General features: G+C 38.0%; 1 long non-coding RNA gene across 1 annotated transcript; it reads left to right on the top strand.

The window, feature by feature from the left end:
* The first annotated feature begins 438 nt into the window (after positions 1-438).
* On the top strand, positions 439-18,787 carry LOC311429446. The gene is made up of 3 exons (XR_014688257.1): positions 439-538; positions 7,380-7,467; positions 18,211-18,787. It is a non-coding gene; the product is annotated as an uncharacterized lncRNA (long non-coding RNA).
* The last annotated feature ends 265 nt before the right edge of the window (positions 18,788-19,052 follow it).

The following is a 19,052-nucleotide window of genomic DNA, read 5'->3' as shown; positions in this document are numbered from 1 at the left end:
GACAGACTCAAGAGTTTCACCAGTTTCCCTCTCTTTCTTTCTTTGTACAAAAATAGTTGCTTAATTCATATAAAGCAGCATTTCCCACTGACTAGTTATATTAAATGAACCTTTTGCTTAAATAACCTTCTGAAAAGTTAAGATCCATCTAACTCACTTGTTGAAAAGTATGAGAAAAAAGTGAGGTCATTATCCGGATATGATGTTTTGCTCTATGTGCATGTTACGCACTAGATGCGGAAAGCTAAATTTTCACTTTTTTTTTCCCAAATATAGGCAAATGTCCTAAGTCTTGTTGCTATGCAGTTTAGCCATAGCAACAAACATAAAAGCCAATGTGTTGTTATTTCTATTTTCCCTTCCAGACAGTATGCCTGGTAAAAAAGACATGCTAGTTATAGCACTGTCAAAATAAGTGCAGTATTTCCTATGAGAGATGTCAAACATTTCATCTTCCAAAAGACTATACTGTGCAAAAATGCTAAGCAAGATGGTGGAGAGATCGTAGTCAAACTATCCACATCCTTTTGATAAACAGGTAAGGTGGTGATTATAGTGAAGGGGGAGTCAAATTGTTTACTTCTATCTTTTTGAAAAATTGAAAGATATATTAAAAGATATTATCTTATTAGTTATATCTTTGTTTATTTAAACAAACATAACAACAACAAAACAAGAACACAAAAATATTTTTTTTCTTCTTTGCCATGGTAATAGTATTTTACTTTTATATAACCAGGAATGGAATGAACCTCTAGTCTTCAATGCTCAGAGATTTATGTTATATGTAATTATATGTATATAACATATGTAATTATATATGTTATATGTAATTATATATATATAATACATCATTGCTTCACAAAAGATTTTACTCTTCTTTTCAACCTGTTTTAGCTCACAGTCAATGTTTTACTGATCTTAAATAAATCTGAACAGAAATTGTGGGACAATATTCCTGCCTCCTTCAAAGATGGGAGGATTTCCTTGTGGTTACTGTGAGAAGTGAGAGCTAAAACAGATAGTTTATTCAGCAGGTTCTTCCTCAACTTCCTATGTGACTCCTATGTGTCATGCAAAGATAATCTGAAGTGTAAAGGAGAAGCCTGGCTTCCTTTCTATTGTTCATTTTAAATGGGACCTAGATGACTGTCATTTCTATTTTGGAAAATCTTACTTGTTGCCTAGTGTGTGTGTGTGTTTTGTTGTTGTTGTTGTTGTTTGTTTTTCCCCCCACTTGTAAAATAAGGAAATGATGAGAATATAATTGATCCTCATTGCTAGTGCAGACACCAGTGAGCAATTAATTTAAGGACTATAATTTATGAATTTATAAATGTTCAGATATGATGTAATTTTTTAATTATTTTTTTTAAAGGAAAAAGTTATAGACTATTTTTTAGAGTCTAGGTTAAAAATAATTAAAAATAAGAATAAGAATAAAAAAGACTGCAGTGGATGGATATACTACACACTTCATTTATTCAACCATGAATGCAAAATGAAATCTTTACCAAACTCCAATCCAATCACACCAAATAATTCAATCTGAGAACAACTCTAGCTAGAAAACCTGCACATATATACTCCCTTGTGCATCTTTCTTTCCAATCCACCTCAGTATGATACTGACAGGTTTGACTTTCTTCTTCAGACTGCTAGTTCCTCTTTGCAATTGACAGTCCGTGTCATGTTGAACAGTCTGTTCTGCAGGCAGCCTTGAAAAATCCTGAAGTCACTGAAATATGGTGATGACATAGCATCAGAAAATTTCTTGTTGCCTTTATCTTGCTTACTTTTTCTTCTGTTCGAAATAAAGGATCCATTTAAGTGTTTATTTAAGAGCATGAAGCAAATTTTTTTTTCTTAAAATTAAGAGCAAGAGCAAATTTTGCTCATGGATTTAGATCAACCCCTTTGATACAGAATGCATTTTTTGGTTGCTTTAGGAATTTTGACGTTTCAAGCAGGGTTAACATCGAACATACCCCATTTTCAATATATGCTGCAATACATAACTGTTTCTTCAAGTTATCAAAGAGTTATTGTGCTTTTCATGAAATGTTAGAATGATTTAGCATTGTGCTGAGTCCCTTCACATCTTAGGGCCAAAAAATAAATTATTTCTTAATGAGTCATTCAAGGCTTTAAAATCAGGAAGGAAAAACAAGGATCTCCAGAAAGCAACTTATCTCATTGTAATATAGATGTCTAGGAAAAGTGATATGAATTCTTCTCTCAGAAGAATGAGAGGTTCCCTCAGAGAAGGTTCAAACTTCACACACAAACTGGTTATTTTTATTTAGATTTCCACAGTAAAATAATGTGTATACTGTCATTCATTACCCTTTTCCTACTGTGTTAAGAAATCTGTTAGAATAAGTGCTCCCTCCAACCAGGTGTATGCTGAAGCATCAAAATTTTTGCAGCATTAAACAGGCCTTGTATGTGCTGCCCACTTTGTATATATGGAAGCCTTGGAAAGCCAGGCAGGCTGTTGTCATCAGCCTCAAAAAAAAAAAAAAAAAAAAAAGATGGTGTTTGTTGCTCCTACTTCTTCTTAGTCTTCTGCTTAAGGTTACTCCCTCTGACATACTTTATTGAAAGTATTGATGTGAAGGTGGTGGTAAATGGGAAAGATGTTTCTAAGAGGGAGGAGATGACTGGCAAGCTAGGTGAAATATGAAACTGTCATTTGATTCCATGGTTATTTTGACTAAAACATAGTTTTAAAAATTTCCTATACTCAGAAACAATGAGAATTTATTTAATTAGAGTTTTCTGTGATGCTTATAAGATTTTTCAATTTAAATATTTTCAAAAAACTACAGCAAACGACAAAACAAACAAACAAACAAAAGCTCAGCCACTACTAATCACATTAAAAACATTAAAATTTATTAAAGCTTGTAGTTTTTAAGGGACAGATTTGTGAACCTGTACCTTTCAGCAAGTTTTCCCTGTAAAATAACTGAAATTCTCCAAAAGCGAAGTATTATTTTCAGCAAGTTCAGTAGAATCTTAAAAACAAGATTCTAATAAGACTGGACTGAAGTACCTGGTGGTCCTGGTGGACTCCAGTTGAACACAAGTAAGAAATATGCCCTTGTCTCTAAGAAGGCTAGTGGTATCTTGGGCTGAATTAAGCAAAGTATCGCCAGGAGACTGAGGGAGGTGATCCTTCCCATCTACTCAGCACTGGTGAGGCCACACCTGGAGTGCTGTGCCCAGTCCTGTACTCCCCAGAACAAGAGAGACCAAGAGAGACATGGACATACTGGAAAGAGTCAAAGAGTCCATCAAAGGGATATGAAGAGACTGGAGCACCTCTCCTATGAGGAAAGGCTGAGAGAGACGGGATTGTTCAGCCTGGAGAAGAGAAGTCTTAGAGCTGATTTTGTTGATGTATATAAACACCTGATGGGAAGGTGCAAAGATGGAGAAGTTATTTTCATTGGTGTACCTGGACAAGAGGCAATGGGCAAAAACTAGAGCATAGGAGGTTCAATCCATTCAGCAGGAAATACTTCTTTCCTGTTCAGGTGATTGAGCACTGGCCCAGGTTGCCCAAAGAGGTCATGGAGTCTCCTTCCACACAGACCTTCAAAAGCTGTCTGGACATGGTCCTGGGTAATCTGCTCCAGGTGTCCCTGCTTGAGCAGGGGCTTTGGACCAGATGACCTCCAGGGGTCCCTTCCAACTTCAACCACTGTGTGATTCTGTCATTCTGTGAAGGCTGGGCAACATGGATAGAGGTCGTAAAAATAAAATTAAAAGTAATAATAATAAAAAAGCAAAAACAACCAAAAAAAAATCCAAATAAAACTGAACAAAATCAATGACAACGAAACACCATATATAGTAACAGAAATTAAATACAAAATTAAAATCTCCATTTCTACTCAAAACTTCTTTCTCTTTGATAATTTTTACTTTGTATCATATGAACCTTCAACAATCTTTGTTATGTGAATTCTGTGCTCAGAAAACTCTGCTCATGCTGTAGGACCCAGCTTCGTAAAGATAGGTGGAAATAGGACCAATCTTATCTGTCTGATACTTGTAAGATTAGGTAAACTCTTAATCACCTGGCTGAGATACCAGTAAACTCTCTCCCATTTTATCTGTGACCATATTTAAAAGTAACTTCTTTATTGCCTTCCTTTTTTCATCAACGCTCATTTATTTATATTATTATTAACTCGTTGAAGTTTCTTGTAACAGCTTTTTATCTAATCACTGCCCTTACATAGTAAGATAACATAAACAAATAATATATGGGTGAAAAGTTAAAAATGATAAGTAGGACTATTATTTCTTTTTTCTCTCCAATGTTCTTACCGACCATTTGCTTTAAAATTTAAAATAAAAAACTCTTCAGAAGATAAAGATATCAAGTTTAGTTACCAATAAACTTAATATTAACTTCTGTGTGGTTATGTAGAAAAGAAAATTCTATACTATATACTATACACTATACACTATACACTATACACTATATATATATATAAAAAAAAAAAAAAAAAAAAAAGCAGGGGCTAGAAGGGGTAGGCAGTCTCAGGAATACATGAGAAAATGAGGGAATCCTGCCACCACTGCTACCTTGAAACATTTTACATTAAAAAAAAAAAAAAAAAAAAAAAAAAAAAAAGCTCTTTTGTACATTTTTCTTCACTGCAAAGATAAACTAAAAGATGAACTGAGCATTTCCTAAATACAAGTCACAGACACTTTCTGTAGCATCCATTTGGACATGTTTTTGACGCCATCTAAAACCTCAGAACTCCCTCCTTAGCCCTGTATTTGTCACAATATCCTTCTGAAAGATTGTCAGAAGATCCTGTTTGACACAAAACGTGGAGGATATCTGTGGAAAGAGAACAAACCAAAAATAGCGGGAGAGAGAACCAAAGGAAAGATTTCTGCCAAACAAATAAATTTGTCAGTTATCCTAAAAAAAAAAAAAAAAATCTAAGTTAAGGCTCTGCTCCATACTAAGGATTTAAAACTAATTACCTAATGTCTCTACCAACAGTGCTTTTGTTTGTCTCGTTTGCTTCTGGTTTGCTTCTGGTTGGTTTGGTTTGGTTTGGTTTGGTTTGGTTTGGTTTGGTTTGGTTTGGTTTGGTTTGGTTTGGTTTGGTGAGTGGTGTTTTTGTTTGTTTGTTCAGTGTTGTTGTTGTTTTTATTATTCTTATTATTTAGACACAAAAATAGGTGCAAAAATTGGGGAAAAAGTAAAAGAGGTAGCCAATATACATATCAGAATGTTTTTTGTTTTTTTTTTTTTTAATAGCTTTTTTGGACGTTTTTTATTTCTAATAGAGAGAGTAAAATCCTGATGTAGACTTACAGTCATGCAAAAGAGTTTGTGAAGAAAGAATTCCTGTATCCCCATCAAGATGCATAGTTCTGAAAGATTTTCTTTGGAGAATTAATAAAGCAAGTTCATGACAAGACTGGTATAAAACATTTAGTCCTTACATTTCTTACACTTACATCACTAACTACAGTACATTCCCAGCTCTTTACCTTCCTTTGTGTGTATTACTAACTCTTTACATGAGATAAAGGTCCATAACTGCCTAACATTCAGGTTTGGGGCATATCAAGAATTGCTGTTATGTCTACAGCACAGACCTCCTAATGAATTCCAAATGAAGCAATCATTGGATAAAATGCATAGACTGGTCTCCCACTCGTAGGTCCATGCTTTGGTTTCTATAGAATACAGATAATGCTTTTGGAGCTGTGTTCAGAAGTCAGATCTTCCCCTCCTGTACAAACTGGACAACAGGGCTCTCAAGCCAAAGAACTGAAAAGCCTATTTCAAAATTCAGTGTCCACAGAAACTTTTTTCCAGGACCTCATCCTATCAATGAGAAACACACTACAGAGACATTTCCTCTTGTTTCCCTAAATCAAAAAAAAAAAAAATATTATTTATTTATTTGATTTTTGCAGTGTCACATCACTTCATCACTTTCATAAAAGAATGGAAGTTTGTGCTTTGTGCTGGAACCACATAGAGATTGAATCATGAAGTGTGATGAAGCATGTCGTCTTCCAGTTTTCCAGTTTCCAAGTTTGGTAAAATATTTTAGCCACTGAATTCGTATATAGAACATAGGATTGCTGTTTGTTCTTCCATTTTTTTTAAAGGAATAAAAGTGATATTTTCATGGTATACCACTTAACTCCAATGTATTTTTACAAACAAGAAATAGAGGCATAAATTCCTCAGAGGACTAGGGTTTTAAATCAAAACTAACTTTTTGTATTTTAGATTCTTGATTGACACAGTTCTCCACAAACAGTGCACTTGTTGTGAATCTTCCATGATTAAATCTAGATGTTACTTGTCATATATAATGGCACATCAGTAAGTCTTTACAGAACTGGTTTCTAAATAAAGTTGATATAATTTAATTTGATATACGCCTAATTTAAAACTGCCTTGTAGTCATTTGTCTACCACAGAATTATAATGATATTCATCCAAAGTATTACATATATGTGTATGCACATGTAAACAGCTCAGAGTTTCTGTTTCCATCAATTTATTTTATGCCTCTGACATATATGTCAGGCACATTTTTTTCTTCTTTTAAAGAAAACACATTTAGCAAATTTTCTAGCAATAAAATATAGAGAATAACACTACCATATCTCACTGAGTACTGAAAGGACTATTTTAGTTCGTGCTTATGCAGCGGTAAGACAACACAAAAGTCATTTTTAAGTCCTAACAGTTACCCCTGGTGACAGTTTGATAAGAAATCTCATACAAGTTCTTCCTGATGTTCACAAGATCTCCAGGCACTTTGCAAGCTGAAGTGGAATCAGTCTAAATCAGAAATAATTTTGTTCACAACATTTTTGCTTAGGTACAAATATGAAGCTCATTAAAGTTAATAATAATAACAATGGATCCACTAAATTTCTTGGGCTTTGACTCAAGTTACATGAATTACATTTTATCTGCTATTTACAGTCAGTCAGTCTGAGAGTTGATTAAGTCTGTTGCCATTTGCTAGCCAGAAGCTCAGCAGTCACTAACTGTGGCTTACTTAACCCTCCATATGAAGAAGATACAGTGTCTGTTACAACTGTGAGCTGCTTTTGTTCTAGTTCCTAATTTCCTAACTTGACCCTTGCTGAACATGACAAAGAAAAAGGAGGAAGGAAACAAAACAAAACAAAACAAACACACACACACACACAAAAGCAAGCAAGCAAGCAAACAAACAAACAAAAAAAACTTTGTAACAGAGATGAAATCTCAGGTGTATGTCAAGGTTTCTGCACTGAATTTAAAGTATTGGCCAGCATGATTCCCATTGTTTCTGTTTTGTGTCTGATGATATCTCTTCTCTCAGATAACTAGGTCAAGAGGGAATGACTTCAAGATGTGCAAGGGGAGGTTCCAGTTAGAAATTATGAGACATTTCTTCTCAGAAAGAGTGGGTAGGTATTGGAATGGGTTGCCCAGGGAAGTGATGGAGTCACTGTCCCTGGAGGTGTTTAAGGAAAGGTTGGACATGGTGCTTAGGGACATGGTTTACTGGGTGATATTGATGGTAGGGGAATAGTGGGACCAGATGATCTTGGAGGTCTTTTGTAACCTTAATGATTCTATGATGCTATGATAATTTCAAAATCTACTCAATTCCTCAGACATATTTTATTGGATATCAAAGACAGTGATTCTGCATAGCTGTGGTGTTGTCTCTTATATCATTTACTTCTTTCAGTGATACATTTTCTAATGAACATTTCATTTAATTTCTTCTTCCATCTTCATTTCTTTTCCAGTTTATGTTGTATAGTGACTTATGCTAATATAATGGATAAAACTGGCTGCTTTGCTTCTAACACCATCTTTCTATCCCTCCACTTCTAGAAGATATGCAGATATGCAGATAAACACATATGAAACACACATGGGGGGTTGAGGAGAAGGGGGGTAGGAGTATGTGTACACACAAAAAATTCATCTACCCATCTGCATGAAACACACTAAATAGAAACATCAAAAAACTGTAAGGCACTGAAGTGAAAGTAAATTTAAAGATACTGGTTCAAACAACTCTCACATGCAGGGCATGCTTCATAAACTGCAGATAGGTTTCCTGAATAAAATATGAGGCCATGTAGCTCCATGACTACCTTGGTTAGTTAAAAGAAAAAGAAAAAAAAAAAAAAAAAAAAAGAAAATTTGTAAATAAACCATACACTATCTCCAAAGGGATAAACAAAATAGCCAGCAGTGACAGCATTTGCTTTTCATGTGTGCAAATACAAGGCTTAACAAATGTCAGCTTCTCATTTGCAAATTAAGATGTAAAGAAAATGTCTGTGACAGTACATGCAACAGTTCATATTTGAAGTTTGGCACAGCGAACTGGCAGCCACAGAGGAACTGCAGTTGCCTAATCCTTTCTTTCTGCCTTCCAGCTACTGGCGAGTAGGGTGGAATTTAATAAATATGTGATGAGGAAAGGCTGTGAAAGGTTGGCATATCTTCTCCTCTGCAAGGACTCATCTTCAGAGATAATTAACTAGGTGACAATATACAATGTGCCATTAATAAGAGCATTCAAATCATTTCTAGACTTAAGTACAATTTTAAGCCGCTTATCAGATTTTCATTTCTGAATCCATTCAGCTGTCAGGCTTACATTCTGGCTCTTTATTGAAGCTCACATGGGAATCCAAACCTTCTAATTTTCTATACAGATTCATTTCAGAATCAATTAGAGCTGGTGGCAGCCTTGTCCCTGTGTACTAAGGGGATTAGCTGGGCACTTGCTCAGCTGAAGCTACCTTTGAATGTACATTCAACCCTCTATCAAGAAAGAGTTTTTTGTTGTTGTTGTTGTTGTTTTTTTTCTTTCCCCCCCCAGAGGATTCTGAAGCAATTGAAGTACTGAAACCAACAGATGGCAGATAATCACTGGAATGGTCTTCAATTTTGTAAGGAAAGGCAAAATGATATCTGTCTGTCTCCTAGTTAGGATTTTGTGCTGTACAAAAGAGAGAGGAGAGGAGAGGAGAGGAGAGGAGAGGAGAGGAGAGGAGAGGAGAGGAGAGGAGAGGAGAGGAGAGGAGAGGAGAGGAGAGGAGAGGAGAGGAGAGGAGAGGAGAGGAGAGGAGAGGAGAGGAGAGGAGAGGAGAGGAGAGGAGAGGAGAGGAGAGGAGAGGAGAGGAGAGGAGAGGAGAGGAGAGGAGAGGAGAGGAGAGGAGAGGAGAGGAGAGGAGAGGAGAGGAGAGGAGAGGAGAGGAGAGGAGAGGAGAAGCTGGCAAAGAAAAAGGATAAAAACTTGGTAGAGTAAAAAGGAAGAAGACGGAAGAGGAAGAGACAAGGGAAAGGGGAAGGGGAAGGGGAAGGGGAAAGGGAGAAATGAAACGTGACTCTTCTGATTGTCTCTTAATCTCAAAACACTCACTGACACAAGAACTTCCAAAGGTTTCCCTTATACATTTAGCCTTGGTATTCATCAGATGTGACATATTTTTGTTTTTGACTTTTGGCCATCCTTCCACCCACATATTATTAACTTCAGTATTACTTGCTTTACCAATTTCAGCTTGCTATTCTGAAACACATTACTTTAGTCTTCTGGTAAACACTACAGAAGATAAAATGATTTGGAACTGTTGCCCACCCTTTTCTGTTTCCAAATAACCTTGACTTTATTCCATTACTCAAAGTTTTGACAAAATATTTTGGTAGTTTGTGTACCAGGGTCTTTATGCATAAGGCAACATTTGTGAATGATTATTATGCCCCTCAAAATTATAAAATTCTTTTTAATTCTTTCTCAGAGCCTCATTCTATACATGTCTTGGTTATTAGAAGGTGGTTTAAAGTTCACTTGCAAAATCAGACAACATCATAATTAAGGAGCCTAAGAACAACTTGCATGTTATAACAAGTAATTTTACCAGTGTTTACATGAATAACAAAGAAAAAAATATTTAAGGAAATAAAATACCTTTACAATAATGCATTTTAATGTGACATAGCTTCACAGTGAAGGTTATGAACACAGAAGGTGACTTTCCTAGTCCTGAGAGCTCTAAGAACCACAAGACTCATAGATTTCATATAGACAACCTTCAAGATGAGTTTGGAAAATGATAGATTATTAAAGTTAGTGATATATTTTAAATTTGAAGATTGTTCTAATCTCTACTGTTAAATACCTACATCCCTGTTTTATTTATTTATTTATTTATTTATTTATTATTTCTCTAAGAATCTTTCTTATTCCTAACCATCTCACATGAACAATGGTGAGATTGCTACATTCAGATAAAATATTTTTTTCTAAATCAAGACATAGAAACATACAGAGTCCATACACATATTTTTATGCTGATCTTTGTTAAAAGTTTTTATTATCTATATTCTCATAACTCTTGAAGGAAAAATAAGAGACCTAGTAAATAGGTATATTTAGTAGTATTACTCAAAACATCTCTTAAATTCTCCACATTTTCATAGCTGTCATTTCTGAGCTAATAAGATTTAATTTGTTCAGTACAAATAAGAATGTATATTGAGGTGTGATTTTGTTATATTATATGAATGAGAAAACACAAAGAAAATATAGTTAATGCATTATTCATACAATAATAGATGAACATTATTAATGCAGTAAGGATAAATCATACACACATAATGGTATGTCAAGAGTAAGATAGTACTGAAATGCCTGTATTCCCAGTGTTACAATTTTGAATAATTTTGATATTCAGAGATTTAGACATACAATTTTTGCAGTGCCTTAAATATATATAATAATAATTTTGGATATTACTTCCCAGTGGAATGCTTTATTCTTACCATTCAATTCTGCAACACTCAATTTAAATTAATATGTCAGTATGCTGAATTTCATACTTTATATAGCAGCATCTGCAAAATTTTCTCACATAGAAATGTGAAACAAAATGTAGTCACATGTGTAAGCTTCAGCTGCTATAAATAGTCATAGGTCTCTTAATTTCAATAAAACCATTTCATATTTTCTCAGGAACAGATCTATTATGTTCATTAAAGGTGACAGAGTAACAATCCTTGAGACGGAAAATATGTATTATCAAGTACATCTAGCCAAGAAGGGCAATCCACAGAAAGCTAGCTCAGCAAACCAACAAAATAATGCATTCTGCCTGTGTGAGGGAGTATAAGTGCATATTTATGTAAAATAAAAAACTGACAAGGATTCCTGTTTCTATAAAACAAAATGAGTAATCCCATTCTTAGCATGTACAGACGTTAAAAAGAAAAGAAATGAACACAAACAAAGAATAACTCCTGCAACTGTTCCCCTTATTCAGTGATACAGTATGTAATGATTTTGTTTTGGCTGTTGAAGTCATTTGCAATGGATTTAAACTCAAGCAAGTAGATAAGGCATATTCTTACTTTATAAAATATCCTCAAAAAAAAAAAAAAAAAAAAAGTATTTACAATTACTTTATATTTAGGACAGTGAAGCATGACTGAAGAATACATTTGAAATACTATTTATAGATTTCCACACATCAATTTGAGAAAGAAACCAAAGGCCTAGAAATTAGTTATTTACTTTTTATGTTCAACTAGAAAGAGCAAACAACCTAGCTAAGGAAATTTTTCAGTGATAGATATAGAAGAGTTGCAAGAACCAAGAAGAACTCTGAAATTAGTAACATGAGAAGAAAACACAGAAATTCATCTTGAAAAACTGCAAGCTCAAGAAACTGTGAAGGGATAAACCAAACCCTACAAAGACTGAAATGGCAGGAACACCTGGAAAGCATTAACTCTGGGAATAGTGGGTAGCCAATTAGACACCCATTTCCTACAAGAAATATTGTTGTGGAAAAGTAATAGTAATAATAAAAAAAGCTAATGCAGTGTTTGGACTGTTCATGAATTGTCAAATTACTTGACAAAGCAAAGATATAGCACAACTTCTGTTTCTAAGGCGGTAGTGTGATTTTACCTAAAGCAGTATGTTCAGCTCTGGGCATCACATTTCCATAAAGATGAAGACAAACTGGCAGGAGTTCAGTGAGCTGTACAAAATAAATATAAAATTAAAAATAAAAATAAAATAAAATCAGTGGGCTAAAGTGAATAACTTATGATGAATGATTCAAGGAGCTAACTAGAGGTCTGGCCACCTAAAATGGCATTCTCCCTGACAAGATAAAATGCCTTTGAATGCCATTCACCTTGTACTCGTTTCCTGAAAACCTTCCTTCTACCATCATCAGGTCTCTCTCTATAAAAGCTTATTGAAGCAACAACTAAGGAACCTTGCAGCTGTAGTGAAAAAAAAAAAAAAAAAAGTATGTTGCAACAGAGAAATCACTATTACTAGCATAATAAATTAGCTCAATGAAAGTAAAAAAAAAAAAAAAAAAAGAGGAAAGAAATAGTAAACTGTGCAAAAGAAAAACAGTTTAAGGGGCACTATGTTATTTAAATAGCTTTCAGAAACAATTTAATGCAAAGTCACAGAAATGATACATTAGGAAGAGTCCCAGAAAGAACAGTTCCACAGAATCACCTATGCTTTTTTTTCTAGGGTTCTAGGGTAGGTGGGAGAAATAGGCTGTAATATATTTTGCCATTTCCCAATGTGAGAAAAAAAAAATCCTCTCACCATTTTTCTGTAATTTTTATCAAGGAGACACAGCTTCCAGTATTAAACATGTTTATGTAGATAACATATCAACATAAATACAGATAGTTATAGTAATCTACTATAGAACCACAGAGAGTAAAGACAAAGAGGATAGGAACAAGCTTCCTCTGGACCAAGTCCAGAGGAATGGTCACATCCTCAAGTCCAGAGGATGGTCACAAAGATGGTTAAGGGGCGGGAGCACCTCTCCTATGAAAACAGGCTGAGGGATTTGGGATGGTTCAGCCTGGAGAATAGAAGGCTCTGGGGAAACCTTACAGCAGCCTTCCAGTACCTACAGGGGACCTACAGGAAAGATGGGAAGGGACCCTTTGTCAACGAGTTGAGTGATAAGACTCAGAAGTAATGACTTCAAACTAAAGGAGGGTAGGTTTAATATTAGCTATAAGAAGGAAATTCTTTACTCTGAGGGTGGTGAGGAATGGCCAGGTTGGTTGGGGCTTTGAGCAACCTGGTGTAGTGGGAGGTGTCCCGGCTCATGGCAGGGTGGTTGGAACTGGATAGTTATAAGGTCTTCTCCAATCCAAACCATTCTATGATTCTATGATCCTATGATTTTATCAACTTTGCTGAAAATGCTAATTAAGACTTTTTAAAGGTACAATATGACATATTACCTCAATTACTCCTTAACAATCCTGATTTGATTTACTAACACTAGATACTATTTTCTGCATTTCACGTCATTCATCATATGCAGATTTTTTGTGCAATCTTTCAGCAGATTTCAGATAATACAGTGGTAGTTCCAGTGCCTATTTCCAAATTTCCAGACTAAGTCAAATATTTCTCCTTTGGGTTTCCATGACTCAGTCTCATTCCTGCCATTCCCCATCCCCAGCATTATTTAGATGGGTAGTTCTTTCTTTTTTTTCTTTTCTTTTTTTTTTTTTTTTTGGTGGTGAGTAGGAAAAAAAATAATAAATATACACAAAGGATAGATAGCTTGCTATTCTTTCCTGTGTAGTGTGCTGTGGTAGTATACACTTATAAGAAACAACAATTGTAAAATCTTTGCAGAGCTTGCATGTCTTGGGATATGTTAGCAAAGAAATCTTCAGGGCTTTGAGCTATTAAATGTTAATACCAGTTTATATAGCACGTCTGGACTGAGGTTTTTCTCACATCTAACTTGCTTAAGCTTAGTTATTTTAAGAGATAATGCAATTACACACCTGTGAAAAGGATATTGTAATTTGAAGTATCAACTTAATATAACTATTGTAATAGCTTTCTTTCACACCTTTTCATTATTATTGTATATTCTTTATTTGGAACTGGTGAGTTTTACACATCACTATCAGATACAAACTGCACTTGGTAGTTTGTCATTTACCTGATTTAAAAAAAAATACTATTTTATTTTATTTTATTTTGGAGAACTACCTTTCACTGTCATAAGAAATTGTCTTCAGGTCTTCCTTACACACAGCTATTTCAAGTTAAATAACTTGCCTCCATTTGTTTTCAATAGAATTAATTTTCATTAGGATTCATCAGTTGTGGTGGTTTTACCGTGCTGGGCAGCTAAACCCCACAACCGCTCTCTTGCTCCTCCTCCTTTAGATGAGGAGGGAGAGAAGTAAAGCAAAGAACAACTCACGGGTTGAGATAAGGATAATTTAATTAAAGGAAAATAATTATAATAATTAAATAAAGACTACCATGAACTAAACAATTTACCTAAGGGGAAATAAAAAGGGAAAGGGGAAAAGGGAGGGGAAAAGGAAAAATAAAAAGAAGGGAGGAAAACAAACAAGCAAAATAAATGAAGGCTATATGGAAGTGCAGAGGAAAGAAATTGCTCTCTAGTTCCCACAAATGAGCAATGATTGACCATGTCCTTGAAGCAAGGCCTCAACGCATGCAGCCGGTGTTCGAGAGGAGGACCGACATTTTCTCAACGAGAGCCCACCCCTCCCCTCTTCTTCCTGTTTCCACCTTTTATTGCTGAGTGTGACACCACATGGTATGGAATATCCCTTTGGTTGGTTTAGGTCAGCTGCCCTAGTGATGTTTCTCTTCTCACTTTTTGCCCACCCCCTAGGAGGGTTAGAGAAAGGCCCAATGCTGTGCCACCGCTGCTCAGCAGTAGACACAACACTGGTGTGATAACACTGCTGTTCCAGCTACAAGTACAGAGTACGGCACTGTATAGGCTGCTGCCAGGAAAGTTAACATTCCAGCCAGACCCAGTACATCAGTATGTGTCATTAAGTGTCCAACTATCCAATCATCTCCATTTTCATAATGAAAAAAATATTTTTGACTCACCATTTCTGTATTGCATGAGGAAGGACAATTTACATTTCTTATTATTTCTTTCAATTACATTCTTACTTTTTATGAAAAAAAGGCATGAATTCCTGTTATTAGTGTCACATATGCATCTTTCAAGATAATATCGTAAGAGATGACCTATAATTTTATACATCAGTAAAAAAAATACTAAATTATTTTCTCTTATTGTCATGAATATAGTAAATTAAAGTGTTTTTACTAATCTTTGCAAAATGTTTTCAGTAAGTTATTTTAAATTGAGTATAATGTCTCCTATATATTTAATAGTCCTGTAAAAGTTACTGAAGATACTTTGTGATTTTAAATTATATTCTATGATCTTATTATCATTACAACTTTTGCTACTAAAAAGGCATTGTAAAGTAAATCATATCATTCAAAATTTATCCATTCATAATCACCACTGCATAACTTTTTATTGTTTAAAGGATATTTTTGTATCAGCATCATTTGCAATCCATTGCATTCATAAGCAATTCGTCTCATTCTTACAACACAGGCAAATTCCATATTATTTTATTGATCTCCATTGTGAAATAGTTCACAGGACATGCTAACAGGGCTGGCTTGGCAGTTAGTGCAGGCAGTTTGTGTGGGGCAGTTCAAGCGGGGCAGGGAGGAGAACCTAGACTTTGCCATGGTGGGCACCTGTCGCAGCGGTCAGTCCAAGGTGGCAACCCAAACAGAGGAAATGCTGCCTCTCTGGGCTCATGTGGGCACCCAGGTGGATCCTCTGAGGGGGGAGGTGGCAGTCCAGACAGGTGACTGTGGGGAACTCCGGAATCTGGAGGCCCATCTGGGCCATGAGGGAGGAGAGCGCTGTCACGGGTGCAGGTGTGCTCTGCTTCAGGGACTCCTCGAGCAGGTGGCTGGGCTGCAGCAAGAAATCGGCAGCCTGAGGGAGTCTCCGGGAGTGACAGATATGTGTCAGAGACGTTAGGAAGGCTCTGCCATGACTCATTAGACCGGAGGACTACTATCCTCTCATAGTCATTCAGGTTGGATCCCAGGAAGCTGCTATTAGAAAAATGAAGAATATTAAAAAGGACTTTGCATCCCTGGGGAGGTTGTTGAGGGGATTGGGGGTGCAGGTAGTGTTCTCCTCTGTCCTCCCACTGGGTGACTGGGATGCAGATAGAAGGAGCAGAACAGAACAGGTAAATGACTGGCTGAGGGGGTGGTGTCTGGACCAAGGATTTGGGTATTTTGATCTTGGGCCATCCTTTGAGAGGCTGGGTATGTGGGCTACTGACAGGCACCACCTAAGCAAGTGAGGTGCAAGTGTGTTGGGGAGCAAGCTCTCTGGGCTGATTACCAGGGCTTTAAACTAGGTTTGATGGGGGAAGGGAGGGGAGCTAAAGGTGACAGAGAAGGGCTGGGGGAAGTCGTCACTACTGTCACTGTTGAAGACAGGGAAAAACTTCTGAGCTCTCCCATAGGATTGTCTGAGGGCTCCTCAAAGAAGGTAGTGTTCCCAATCCCCCAGCCAGAATCTTCTTCTTACATTCCCCCAGGGGTAACTGTACCTGCTGCTTCCCTAAAGTGCCCGTACACCAATGCACGCAGCATGCGAAATAAACAGGATGAGCTCGAGATCTGTGTTCGGTTGTGGGGCCACGATCTCGTTGAGATCACTGAGACGTGGTGGGACAGCTCGCATGACTGGAACGCTGTCATCGAGGGCTATGTCCTCTTTAGGAAAGACAGGCTGGGGAAGCGAGGGGGTGGGGTTGCCCTTTATGTGAGGGAGCAATTAGAGTGTACCCAGCTCCAGCTGGGGGAGGGTAAAGGACAAGTGGAGAGCTTGTGGGTAAGAATTAAGGGGTGGGCTGGTATGGGAGACACAGTGGTGGGGGTCTACTACAGGTCTCCAGATCAGGAGGAGGAAGTCAATGAGGCCTTCTTCGAGCAGCTGCTAGTAGCCTCACAGTCATGAGCGCTGGTCCTCATGGGGGACTTCAATTACCCAGACATCTGCTGGGTAAGCAACTTGGCCAGGCACGAGCAGTCCAAACAGTTCCTACAATGCGTTGAGGATAATTTTCTGACAGAGGTGGTGGAGGAGCCGACGAGGTGTGGGGTGCTCCTGGACTTCATAATTTTCCAATAGGGATGGCCTTGTTAGGGATGTGAAGGTTGGGGGCAGCTTGGGATGCAGCGACCATGTGATGGTGGAGTTCCAGATGGAACTAGGCAAAGGAAATAAGGCTAAAAGCAGGATTGCTACCCTAGACTTTCGAAGAGCCAACTTCGACCTCTTCCGGGACCTGCTTAGGAGTATCTCATGGGATAGGTTACTAGAAGTCAAGGGTGCTTGTGACAGCTGGGCTACATTTAAGAAGCACTTCTTAAAGTGCTTCTTAAAGCCAGGGGAGTTTTAGGTTAGATGTTAGGAAGAACTTCTTTACAGAAAGGGTTGTGAGGCATTGGAACAGGCTGCCCAGGGAAGTGGTGGAGTCACCATCCCTGGAAGTCTTCAAAAGACGCTTAGATGTAGAGCTTAGGGATATGGTTTAGTGGAGGGCTGTTAGCGTTAGGTTGGAGGTTGGACTCGATGACCTTGAGGTCTCTTCCAACCTAGAAAATTCTGTGATTCTGTGATTCTTCCATGCTCAGGATCGGTGCATCCCGAAGAATAGGAAATCGGGGAAGGGGAGCAGGAAACCCACGTGGATGAGCAAGGAGCTCATCAAGAAAATCAAAAGGAAGAGGATAGTCTATGAAATGTGGAAAAAGGGCCTGTCCTCTTGGGAGGAGTATAGATGTGTTGTCAGGGCCTGCAGGGACATGACGAGGAAGGCTAAAGCCCACCTAGAGATGAGGCTTGCGAAAGGGATAAAAGATAATAAGAAGGGTTTTTTCAAGTATGTAAACAGCAAGAGGAAGACTAGGGATAATGTGGGTCCCTTGCTGAATGAGGGGCGTGTCCTGGTCACGGGAGACGCTGAGAAGGCAGAGATACTGAATGCTTTCTTTGCTTCAGTCTTTGCTTCAGGGACACTCCCCCAGGATTCCTTGCCCTTGGCACTAGGACAAAGGGTCTGGTAAATGGAGGGCTCCTCCCGGTGGACGTGAGAGTGGTTCGGGAGCGTCTGACTGGGCTCAACACACACAAATCCATGGGTCCCAATGGGATGCGTCCACTTGTGCTAAGGGAGTTGGCAGATGTGATCACCGAACTGCTCTCTATCATCTTTGAAAGGTCCTGGAGAATGGGTAAGGTGCCTGAAGACTGGAGGATAGCCAATATCACTCTGGTCTTCAAGAAGGGCAGGAAGGAGGATCTGGGAAACTACAGGCCTGTCAGTCTCACCTCTGTCCCTGGAAAGGTATTGGAGCAGCTTGTTCTGGATGCCATCTCTAAGCAATTGGAAGAGAAGAAGGTTATGAGGAGTAGTCAGCATGGATTCACCAAGGGGAAGTTGTGCGCGACCAACCTCGTTGCCTTCTATGATGGCATCACCAGCTGGGTGATGGGGGAAGAGAGGTGGATGTCATCTACCTTGACTTTAGCAAGGCTTTCAATACTGTCTCCCATGACATCCTACTAGCAAAGCTGAGAAAGTGTGGGATAGATGAGTGGATGGCAAGGTGGGTTGAGAACTGGCTGACTGGCTGAGCTCAGAGGGTGGTGATCGGCGGAGCAGAGTCTGGCTGGAGGCCTGTGACTAGCGGTGCTCCCCAGGGGTCGGTGCTGGGTCCGGTCTTGTTCAACATCTTCATCGACAACCTTGATGAGGGAATAGTGTCTGCCCTCAGCAAGTATGCCAATGACACAAAGCTGGGAGGAGTGGCTGACATGCCAGAAGGCTGTGCTGCCATTCAGCGAGACCTGGACCAACTGGAGAATTGGGCAGGAAGAAACCAAATGAGATTTAATAAGGGCAAGTGTAGAGTCCTGCACCTGGGAAGGAACAGGAAGTATCAGTATCAGTACCTGAAGTATCAGTACAGGCTGGGGGACGACCTGCTGGAGAGGAGCTCTGACAAAAAGGACCTGGGGGTCATGGTGGATGACAGGTTGACCATGAGCCAGCACTGTGC

Source organism: Aythya ferina, assembly GCF_964211825.1.
Source record: "Aythya ferina genome assembly, contig: HAP1_SCAFFOLD_1156, whole genome shotgun sequence".
NCBI lineage: Eukaryota > Metazoa > Chordata > Aves > Anseriformes > Anatidae > Aythya > Aythya ferina.
The sequence above is the reverse complement of the archived record's forward strand: the minus strand, read 5'-3'. Positions and strand labels throughout refer to the sequence as shown.